Raw genomic sequence first — 12647 nt, forward strand, 5'->3', positions numbered from 1 at the left:
TGTATCATCCATGCTGTAGGTCATGAGAAAAGTCCCAGGTTCCTTTTAAAGTTTTGCATTTCCTAAATTGTCACTGCATCTTTAGTGTGGCCCAGGAATCCAATGGAGACTGAAGCCAAAGAAAAGAGTCACATGGCAACACTCAGTAATTTGGTCTTACATTGATAGCTCACAGAGTCAGATGCTGGAGGATTTAGCAGAAGACAGGATCCCATCCTCAAGAAGCTTTTTGGCAAACAGTGATATGTCCCACACCTGACCCTTCCAACAGAGTGCTAGAGGGTGTGGGACCCAGGAATCCTGCAGAGTACAGAGGGGACCATCTTCATGGGCTGGCAGGACCCAGAAGTCTCCTCAGAGAGACTGAAACATGAAGGAGAATCTGATGAAGGTAGAAGTGAGGTTTTTCCAAGTGTGGAAAAGAGAACAAACAAAGGACTAATTGGAGATGAACATCATCAATTTGACTAAAGAATAAACTGGAAGTGAAAATTGTTAATAAGATGAAAGCAAGGGGGAAAGAGAGCAAACCCTTCTGCCCCCAAAGAGAAGAGTTCTAAGGTAGAGAATGAAAATGTGATTTTTAAGCAGGGGGTCCTGAGAAAAAAAATTAATGTTGCTCAAGAAAGAGGTAAAAATGAGTTGTCCTCAAAGTAAGGATTAAGTATTGGCAAGTTATTAGTTCTAACATATGGGAAAAACAAAATACCATGTGAAAGATACCTGAGAGACTACAACAGGTAATTTTATATCTCAGCTTGGAAAGTATGATGGTTTTTGGATGAGATTAGCATTTGAATAAGTGAACTTTGAGTAAGCAGATTGCTCTCCATAAGGTGGTGGGCTTCATCCAATTAGTTGAAGGTCTGAATAGAACAAAGAGACTAGCCTCCACTGCTTTTGGATTTCATCTGCACTATCACCTTTCCTGGGTGGCCTTCAGAGTTTATCACCATCAGCTTTTCTGTGTCTTGAGCCTGATAGATCACACAGTGGATTAGAATTTACCAGTCTCCATGATCATGTGAGGCAATTTCTTATTATACACATACACACACACACACACACACACACACACACACACACTTTTCTCTGGGGAATTCTGAGTTGTACAGATTTTGGTATGGAGAGTGATACTAATTTTTTTTAAAGATTTTATTTGATAGAAAGAAAGCATGAGTGAGAGAGAGCATGAGCAGGGGGTAGGTGCAGAGGGAGAAGCAGTCTTCTCGCTGAGCAGGGAGCCTAATGTGGAACTCAGTCCCAGGATTCTGGGACCATGACCTGGGCTGAAGGCAGACGCTTAACCACCTGAGCCACTGAGGCACCCTGAGAGTGCTTCTAGAAGAACAAAATTTTAAGGAGGAATTTTCTGAATTCATTCTGGGGTTTCTGGAATTGGTTTTCTAATCTGATTAGATTTAAAGACACTAATGACTAGATTTCTAGTAGTGAAGAGGGCAATGATAGTCCATGGTGTGATGGGGCAATTGAGATAAGCAAAATATCACCATTGTTTATTCCTTTCCAAAACTTAAAAGAAACTAAGATCAGGGTGACCATATTTATGATATGTTCAAACATTTTTGTCAAACTAGTAACTATAATGAGATTGGTTGGTTGCTCCTAATGCTGTTAGATAAAGTGGGGAAAGAAAAGAATGAGCTCGTGGTTCAAATTTCCAGCTCAAGAGTCCCAGAAATAACTTGAAGTCTTCATTTTTTTTCTGAAAGAAACCCTTTCTCCTATGACCACAAGGCTGAAATTGTTAAAAATCACACTCACAATCTCATCCTGTATCTGGCTGAAATACAGTGTGAGTTGAACTCCTAACCTCATGGAATGTCTACTGTTAAAGGCATTGATTGGGAAGGAATAGGATCCTGAAAGGGATCAGGGAAGACCCTGATGGAGCTGGGAACACTAGACCCCTAAATTCTGATAAGTCATCTTTGACAGTGGAAGCAGTTCCTCTACCCTCAGTAAAAGTGACCACTTTAACCCCTGTCTGAAGCCTACATTGCCTGAGGAGAGGGCAGTGGCCTCCCCCACTACCAAGCAAGACAATGCTGATTCCCTGAAGACCCACCCCCACCACCCCTCTTTGCCTCTAGACCTATATATAGACTCAGTTCTCATAAGAATCCTAAAAGTGAGGTACAAAGTATGACCCATGAGGTGGTGTGCTATACCTCAAAAGAACTACTTGAGTTTTCTAATTCATGCAGAAAGAATATTTGTGGTAATGGATACTAAAGGTGTTGAATAATGATGGAAGAAACATAATGCTGGATCAGGCAGAATTTGTTGATATGGGCTAACTTTTAAAAAAATTTATTTAATGTTGCATCCTGGGGAGTTAGAAAGGGTCTAACACTTTGGTTGCTTGGTGGGCTGAAGCATGGGCCAAAAGTTGACCCACAGTGAGTGAGAGAGAAATGCTGGATCTGCCTCAATTTCATGTAAAGAAAGGGATTCAAAGACAGGGATGGTGGGATGCTGGAGTGGGTTTGTCATCTGAGACCCACTTACCCACCCTGGAAGGGTCCAGAAGACATGCCTTTCACCACCACTGTAAGAAGTAAATCTGTGAGGAGAGTATTAGAATCCTTGAAGAGCTCTGTGATCATTCTTTGTAGGTCAGACCTTTCAGGAAGAACTGCAGTCTCTGAATTGGGAAACCTAATCACAATGACGATAATTGGGTCCAGGGGTGGCAAATATCTAATTGTGGCACTCAACTGCCTAAGGCAAGGAGAGCCTGTGTACCATAATAGATAGCAGAGTCAGCACAGTGATGGGGATAGGCTGGCATGCACGGACCATGGTGTTGGCCTGTTGGTCATAGTGTGCCTAGAGGTGAAACAGTTAAGAAGCCTACGAAATTCTTACTTGTTCTGGATAAGCAGAGAAGTTCTAGGTCAAGTGAACAAAAGTCTAATCTGAATTGTAAAAACAATCATGGCTTCTCCTCAGACTTGAGTCAGTTTACAAACCCAGAGTGACTTAGATGAAAGGGAAGCTGGGTACCCTTGAGGAAGTACCTCAGTACACACAAAATATTTATACTGCTAATTTTCCAAGGCTTCCTTAAAGGGACCTATAGCTTTATGCTAGGATAATTGTGCACTGGGGAAAAGGAAATAACACTTTGGGGGACCACCAGACACTGACTCTGAAGGGACAGTGGTTCCAGGAGACACAAACACAACTGTGGTCCTCCAGTGTGAGGAGGGGCTTATGGAGGTCAGATGATCAACGGGGTTTTAACTGAGGTACATCTCACAGGAAGTCTGGTGGTTCCCTGAATCCACCATGTGGTTGTTTCCTCAGCTCTGGAATGGATAACTGGAAAAGACATACTGAGAAGCTGGCAGAATATCACACTGGTTCCTTGATCTATGGAGTAAGGGATATTATGGTGGAAAAGGCCAAGAGGCACTGCCTTTACCTAGGAAAATAGTAAACCGAATGCAATCCTGCATTCCCAGAGGGAATCACAGAGATTAGGTCCCCATTGAAGACTTGAAGGTTGCAGGGATGGTGATTCCCACCACATCCCCACTCAACTCTTCTATCTGGCCTGGACAGAACACTGATAGTTCTTTAAGAACGACAGAAGATTATTGTAAGCGTAACAAGATGGTGACTCCAAATGCAGTGACTCTACCAGATGTACTTTAATTACTTAAACAAATTAACACATTGCCTGGTATCTGCTATGCAGCTATTGATTTGGAAAATGCCTTTTCCTCCATCCCTATTCATAAGGTCCACCAGGAGCAGTTTGTTTTCTAGTGGCAAGGCCAGCATTACACCTGTACTGCCCTGCCTCAGGGATATATCAACTCTCCAGGCCTATGTCATAATTTAATTCATGGGGATCTTGATCATAAGATCACTTTCCCCTCCACAAGATATCACACTATTCCATTACATTGATGATATTGTGCTAATTGGACCTAGTGAGCAAGAGAAATCAATTACTCTAGACTTATTGTCTAGATTATGTAAGACATTTACATGCTAGGCAATGAGCAAAAATCTAACCAATTTCAGGGGCCTCCTACCTTGGTGAAATTTGTAGGGATTCAGTAGGTCAGACATGTTGAGATATCCCTTCTAAGGTAAAGCATAAATTGTCGCTTTACCTCCTGCAACCAAAGAAGGAGTATAACCTAGTGGGCCTCATTGGATTTTGGAGGCAACATATTCCTCATTTGAGTGTGCTATTCTGGCCCATTTACTAAGTGACCCAAAAAGTTATTACATGCATCCCAGGACAGAAGGCTCTATAAGAGGTCCAGCCTGCTATACAAGCTTCTCTGCCACTTGGGCCATATGATCCAGCAGGTCTAATGGAGTTTGAAGTATCAGTGGCAGATAGGGACGCTGTTGGGAGACTTTGGCAGGCCCTTAAAAGTAAATTATAGCATAGGCCCTTAGGGTTTTGGAACAAAGTACTTCCATCCTTGGTAGGGAACTATTTTCCTTTTGAGAAGCAGTTTTTGGCCCAGTGCTGGAACTTGTAGATACTGACCACTAGCTCATGGGCCACCATATATATATAATACATATATATTAGTATATATGAGATTGGGTTCAGCAGGCCCTGAAGAAACAAATTACATGAAGTATCCCAATGCCCTTGGTTCACTCCAACCCAGCCACACCACCTTCTATCTCCCAGTTTTCACCTATGGACTCAGGAGGAGTTCTTTACGATCAATTGACCAAGGAAGAGGAAAATCAGCCCTGGTTTATAGGTGGTTCTGTATCGTATGCAGTCATTATTTGAAAGTAGACAGTGGTAGCACTATAGTTCCTTCTTGGGGAATCCTTGAAGGAAAGTGAGGAAGAGGATTTATCCCAGAACTTTAAGCAGTGCACCTAGTTGTTCATTTTGCTTAGAAGGAGAAATGGCCACATGTACAGTTATATTCTGATTCATGGCTGTGGGCAATCATTTGACTGGAGGGTTAGGGACTTGGAAGGAACATGATTGGAGAACTGGTGACAGGGAAGTCTGGAGAAGAACTGTGTGGATAAACCTCTCTGATTGAGCGAAAAAGTGAAGATACTTGTGTTCCATGTCAATGCCCACCAAAAGGAAATCTCAGCAGAGAAGGATTTTAATAATGCAGTATGTAGGAGGACTTATTCTGTGAATACCAATCAGCTTCTTTTCCCAGGCACCCCTGTCATCTCCAGATCACTTCCTGACAAAGCAGCCATGGTGGCAGGCATAGAGATTATGCATGGGGTTAGCAACATGGACTCATATTCACCAAGGCCAACCTGGGTATGGCCACTGCTGAGTGCCCAAACTGCCAACAGCAGAGACCAACAATAAATTTCCAATATGGCACCATTCCCCAGGGTGATAACCAGCTACTTGTGTTGGGTTGATTACATTGGACCACTTCCGTCATGGAAGGTGCTGAATTTTGTTCTTATTGGAATAGACACATATTCTGGATACAGATTTGCTTTTCCTGTATGCAATGCCTCTACCAAAAATATCATCCATGTACCTACAGAATGTATTATCCATAGTACTCCACAAAACATTGTTTCTGATCAATGAACTAACTTAACAGCAAATAAAGTGCATCAGTGGGTTCATGCTATGGAATTCACTGGTCTAACTTTGTTTCCTACCATCCTGAAGCATCTGGCTTTATAAAATAGTGGAATAGCCTTTGAGGATTTGATTTCAGTGCCAGACGGATAGAAATGCTTTGTAGGACTAGGAAAATTCTTTGCAGGAGGTTGTATATGTTCTGAGTCAACCAATATATGATGCTGTTTCTTCCAAAGCGGGGATTCATAGGTCTAGGAATCTAGGACTAGAAATAGGAGGAGTAGCTCTACTCACCTGCTAGTAAAATTTTTGCTTCCTGTCCCCACAACTTATACTTAGAGGTTTTAGTTCTAACTAGAGGAATGTTTCCACTAGGAGACATAACAATGATTTCGTTGAACTGGAAGAGAAGACTGCCACCTGACCATTTTGGATTCCTTATGCCTCTGAATCAACAACAGACAAGTAAGGGACCTTACTGTGCTGGCTGAGGTAATGAATCCTGATTACCAAGAGAAACTTGAATTACCACTCCATAATGGAGGTCAGGAGGAGTATGTCTGGAACCCCAGCAATACCTGAAATTAAGGTTAATGGAAAACTACAACAACCCAATCCAGACAAGGCTGCTAATGACCCAAACCTTTCAGGAATGGAGATTTAGGTCACCCCACTGTGTAAAGAACCATCATCAGCTGAAGTGGTTGTTGAGGGCAAAGGAGTTACAGAATGGGTAGTGGAAGAAGGTAGTTACAAATACCATCTCTGACCATGTGACTAGTCACAGAAATAGCAACTGTAATTGTCATATTTTCCCCTTATTTTGTTATGAATATTTGTCTATGTATATATTGAGCAAATATCTTTGTTTTCTTCCCTCTTATCTCCTTATTATGTAACATAAGATGTGTTTATTTTATATCATAGTATTTAAGTATTGTTAACTTTATATGGAACTTTATAAGAAACAATACTTGTTACAAGACATTAAGAGAAAACTAAACATTACAAAAACATTGCATACTCTTCTGGAGAAAGAGTTAGTGGATTTTCCATTGTATATAGAATTGTTGTATCATGTTAGAAGTATGACCTTGTTGTTGCCTTTATTTGGAGATTAAGTATGATTAAAGGAGATGTGTGTGGGTGACAAAGGGTGAACTTGTGATGATTAATTTAATATGCCAGTTTGGAGGATATTTGGATAAAATTAACATTGAAATCAATGAACTTTGAGTAACTGGATTTCCCTCCAAAATGTGGGTGAGCCTCATCTAATCAGTTGAAGGTCTGAATAGAAAAAGACTGGCCTCTCTGATCAAAAGGAGATTCAGGAGCAGACTGCCTTTGGGATTCAACTGCACCATCAGCTGTCCTGAGCCTTAAGCCTGCCAACCCCCATGGTGGATTTGGACTTGCCAGTCTCCATAGTCAGAGGAACCATTTTCCTATAACAAATCTTTCTTCCTTTCTCTTTCTCTATATATGCACTTCCTTTTGTTTCTGTTACTCTGGAGGACCCTGACTAATACAATGAGGAATATCATCAGCATATTGAAAGGGGCTTCTAAGATAATGATGTGGAAGTGATGTTGCCATTAAACATTTAACTAACCAATGCAATGCTTTATCATGATATGGAAACTTTAAGTTTAAATGTTATCCAGTCAATTGACTTAAGATTAGTTGTACCACATGATTGTCATGTATGTCCCATCAGAATTTTAATACCTAGAGCTGTAATTCCTAAACTACACTGAGGTGCTTCAGGGCACTACTACAAACTTGTAGGGACTCAAGGGAAGCACAAGAGACATCTGACATAGAGGGAAGCAGCAACCACTGCCAGACATTTGAGTGGGTTACTGCTAGTAAGTTATTTGGACCTAACTACTTAATAAATGCAGTCATTAGGTATTTTTTGGCCTGGGAGTGCTGTGAAAAAAATTACTAAGACACCTAGGGCCTATGAACTGAGGAAGTTTGAGAACCTCTGATGTAGTGCTTTATTAATATTTTGCACTTAAAGTGTGGGCAGTTTTAGTAATACTGTGCATGTTGACTGTGACAAGTTTTTCAGACTCTCATTTTTGTATGAACTTGATTGCTTTTAGAAATGCTAGTTAAGTATATTATTGAATGCCATTCTATTGGAATTTGTCTTGTCTTTTTCTTATGATTAGACTGGAGCTATGGATTTTGGGGAGGAAGATCACAGAGATTAAGTGTATTTTTGTCACAGCATAACAAGAGTTCATACTATCTACATGATCTTTGACTGTTAATCTTAATTTTAATCAAAAGCTGAGGCAATGTGTGTCAGCCCTCTCTACTATGAAGTTACTCTTTTTCACCTCCTTTCCATACTGTACTCTACAGAAGGAAGTCACAGTGCACAGCCCACTCTGAAGTAGTGGAGAGTTACATTCCACCTCCTTTAATGCAGAGTATATTTATTCGGGATTTTTCTGCACAGGAAATTTGTCTTTTGTACCCCATTTACTACTTTATTTAGTCATTTACGTATACCAATACGGATCCACTTTTTACTTTGGATTTAATCCAAAACTTTTTTTTTTTAATTGCTCAAGTTTTCCAGCTGTGGTTATTGGGTATTTCCCGCTGCTTTCTGTGTCCCTTTGACATACCTTTATCAATGTGTGTGTGTGCATGCGTGGTGAGAATGTAACTGAAAATTTGTGTTCTTTGATCAGTATCTCTCCTTTCCCCCAACCTTCAGCCTCTGGAAATCACCATTCTACTCTCTGTTTCTAAGAGTTTGACTTAATTTTAATTTAGTTTTTAGATTTCACATGGGAGTAAGCTCATGTGATATTTGCCTATGCCTGGCTTATTTCATTTACCACAATATCCTCCAAGTTCATCTATGTTGTTGCAAAAAGCAAGATATCCTTCCTTTTAAAGTTGGAATGATATTCCACTGCATATGCCACGGTTTCTTTCTTTTTTTTTTTAAGATTTTATTTATTTGACAGAGAGAGATCACAAGCAGACAGAAAGGCAGGCAGAGAGAGAGAGAGAGAGTGAAGTAGGCTCCCTGCTGAGCGGAGAGCCCGATGTGGGACTTGATCCAAGGACCCTGAGATCACGACCTGAACAGAAGTCAGTGGCTTAGCCCACTGAGCCACCCAGGCACCCATACCACAGTTTCTTAATTCATTTATCTGTCAATAGACAGTTAGGTTGTTTCCATATCTTGGCTTTTGTGAAAAATGTTGCAATGAAAATATCTCTTTGAAATCGTTTTTTATTTCCTTTGGATGCATAGCCAGAATTGGATTGCTAGGTCATTTTTAATTTTTTAAGGAGCCTCCATACTATTTTTTTACAGTGATTGTACCACTTTACATTCCTACCAACACTGCAAAGGGGTTCCCTTTTCTCAACATTCTTGCCAACACTTGCTGTCTTTAGAATTTTTGATAATATCCCTCCTAACAAGTGTGAGGTGATATCACCTTGTGGTTTTGATTTGCACTTCCCTGATGATTCGGTAACTAGTTAAGCGTCTTTTCATAAATCTGTGGGCCATTTGTAGGTGTTCTTTAGATGTCTATTCAGTTCTTTCACCCATTTAAAAAAAGTTTTTTTTTGTTTCTTGCTATTGATTTGTATGAGTTCCTTATTTATTTTCAATATTAGCTTTTTATGGCATATATGCTTTGGAAATATTCTCTTCCATTCTCTGATTTACCTTTCCATTCTGTTAGTTATTCCCTTTGTTTTGCAGAAGCTTTAAGTTTGATGTAGTCCTACTGGCTGAATTTTGCTTTCCCCTTAAATGTTCTGGAATTTTTATAAAATTAGTCTTATGATCAAGTCTTTAATCCATTTTGAGTTGATTTTTGTGTATGATATAAGGGTCTAATTTTATTATTTTGTATGTGGATATACAGTATTTCCAACACCATTTATGAAAAACACTATCCTTTCTCCCATTATATATTTTTGCCATCTTTGTCAAAAATTTGTTGACCATATATGCATGGGTTTGTTTCTGGACCAATGAATTCCATTGGTCTCTGTGACTGTTTTTACGTCAACACCACACTGTTTTGATTATTATAGCTTTGTAATATAGCTTGAAGTCAGAAATTGTGATGCCTTCAGCTATGTTCTTGTTCAAGATTGCTTTAGCTATTTTCTGGGTTTTTTTCCTAGTTCCATATGAATTTTATGGTTGGTTTTCCTATTTCTGTGAAAAACGCCATTGGAATCTTGATAGATTTCATCAAACCTATAAATCACTTTGAGTAAAATGGACATTTTAGCAATATTAATTCTTCCAATTTGCACACTTCAAACTCAAACAATATTCCCGTGACACTGAACAACAGGGACAGATGAGATAGGAAAGTCCCACGGGCAATTTTAGTCTGGAGATAATGACAAACCAGCCTGGCAAGATGTAGGAGCCTTTAGCTTTAAATCTGAGCTGTGGCATCTTCAGCCCCAGGCCCTTTGCTGGCTCTGTGTCAGGCTATTGTTTGAGCACCTGGGGTAATTGAAGTTCCCCTTCCACTAACTGAATGTGAGTGGGAAGGCAGAAGGGGAAAGGGAGGGGAGGAGATGAAAGTCAAGTTCATATTTTGATAGGTTGAATTTAAGTTCTCAGTGGGACCTCTAGTAGAGATGTTAAATAGGCATTTGGTTATATGGTTTGGAGTTCAGGTGAGAGGACTGAGCAGGAAAAAAAAAATTTTTAGAGTCCTTCACATAAAATGTTAGTTGAAATCATGACGACAGACAGATTGTCAAATCAGATTCATGAGTCAGATCTTTTATCCAGTAACAAGTTACAAGTTTTACTAATAATATCAAGGATACAAACAATTGAAGGGCATAGGCAAAACGTGGCAATCTGAGGCTGCTTGCCAGATCTTTTCTGGTTGCCATGAGATAAGCTCTGGCTTGGGTTTAGCATACGAGGTCTCTAAATAATGGCTGTGGGAACATCACTTACAACAAAGAACTATTTCTTTAAGAAATTTCTCCATTTTTTATTCAGCTAGGTCCGTGTTCGACGTGGTATTTTCCAGAGCATCATGCCTATAGATTATAGGTTTATTTACTGTAAGGAATAAAAGACCAGTTATACCCAACAAATGAATTTAGTAGAAAATATCGCATTAGTATCATTAGCATATTTTCCAAGAGTCCTGGCATTACTCTCTTTACAAGGGGATTTGACAAGAGCATTTTTCTCTCCCAGGGTATCCCCACAGTAAAGGGAAGACTGGATTCCAGCTTCTGTCTAACAGAGTGAAAGATATTGCCAGTATAAATGAAAAGAAATAAGAGCGAGGGGAAAGTTCTAAAGAAAAATTAACACTTGAAGGACTAGCAGCATAAGAAAACTTGGTAAAGGGGACTGAGAAGTGACCTCCAGAGAGTTAGGAGGAGAACCAGGAAAACGTGTTGTCCCAGCAGCTACATGGAGGGTTTCATCATGACCTTCCAATGTGGCTGAGAGGTCACAGAAGATAAGGACTGGAAAATGTTCCCTGGACTTAGTAAGGAGGTCACTCATGACCTTGGGAACAGAGCAAGACTGTGGTAGATTGAGGAGTGACTAGAAATAGAACAACTGGAGACAGTATTGGTGGGCAACTCAGAAACCTTGATTGGAAAAGTTAGGAAAGAAACAGCATAGTGATGGAGAGAGATTTTAGACTGAAGAGCATTTTCCCCTTTGGAGAATATGTTTAAATGCTCATGGGAATGTGCCAGTAGGAAAGAGGCTAAAGGTATCAGAATGGGTATAATGGATGAAACAAGAGTGCAGGTGGCATTCTTTTTTTTTTTTTATTTTTTAAATTTATTTTCAGTGTAACAGTATTCATTGTTTTTGCACCACACCCAGTGCTCCATGCAATCCGTGCCCTCTCTAATACCCACCACCTGGTTCCCCCAACCTCCCACCCCCCGCCCCTTCAAAACCCTCAGATTGTTTTTCAGAGTCCATAGTCTCTCATGATTCACCTCCCCTTCCAATTTCCCTCAGCTCCCTTCTCCTCTCCATCTCCCCTTGTCCTCCATGTTATTTGTTATGCTCCACAAATAAGTGAAACCATATGATAATTGACTCTCTCTGCTTGACTTATTTCACTCAGCATAATCTCTTCCAGTCCCATACAGGTTGCTACAAAAGTTGGGTATTCATCCTTTCTGATGGAGGCATAATACTCCATAGTGTATATGGACCACATCTTCCTTATCCATTCGTCTGTTGAAGGGCATCTTGGTTCTTTCCACAGTTTGGCGACCGTGGCCATTGCTGCTATAAACATTGGGGTACAGATAGCCCTTCTTTTCACTACATCTGTATCTTTGGGATAAAGCTTCTTCACAGCAAAGGAAACAGTCAACAAAACAAAGAGGCAACCCATGGAATGGGAGAAGATATTTGCAAATGACAGTACAGACAAAAGGTTGATATCCAGGATCTATAAAGAACTTCTCAAACTCAACATACACAAAACAGACAATCATATAAAAATGGGCAGAAGATATGAACAGACACTTCTCCAATGAAGACATACAAATGGCTCTTAGACACGTGAAAAAATGTTCATCATCACTAGCCATCAGGGAGATTCAAATTAAAACCACATTGAGATACCACCTTACACCAGTTAGAATGGCCAAAATTAGCAAGACAGGAAACAACATGTGTTGGAGGGGATGTGGAGAAAGGGGAACCCTCTTACACTGTTGGTGGGAATGCAAGTTGGTGCAGCCACTTTGGAGAACAGTGTGGAGATTCCTCAAGAAATTAAAAATTGAGCTTCCCTATGACCCTGCAGTTGGCATTCTGATAAACGTTCCCTCTGAACAAAAGAAAAAGCATGATTTGTTGCATATGGTGACTTCTGTTATGTAAATACAACCCCTTGGCTAATTTTCAAGCAATCCTTGGTGAAACAACCAGCCCTCAAAATTCCTGAATATTGGGGTGCCTGGGTGGCTGGGTTTAGCCTGGGTGGGTTTAGCCTCTGCCTTCAGCCCAGGTCATGATCTCGGGGTCCTGGGATCGAGCCCC

The sequence above is a fragment of the Enhydra lutris genome, unplaced genomic scaffold, assembly GCF_002288905.1.
Source record: "Enhydra lutris kenyoni isolate GAN:26980312 unplaced genomic scaffold, ASM228890v2 scaffoldscaffold3, whole genome shotgun sequence".
Classification (NCBI taxonomy): Eukaryota; Metazoa; Chordata; class Mammalia; order Carnivora; family Mustelidae; genus Enhydra; species Enhydra lutris.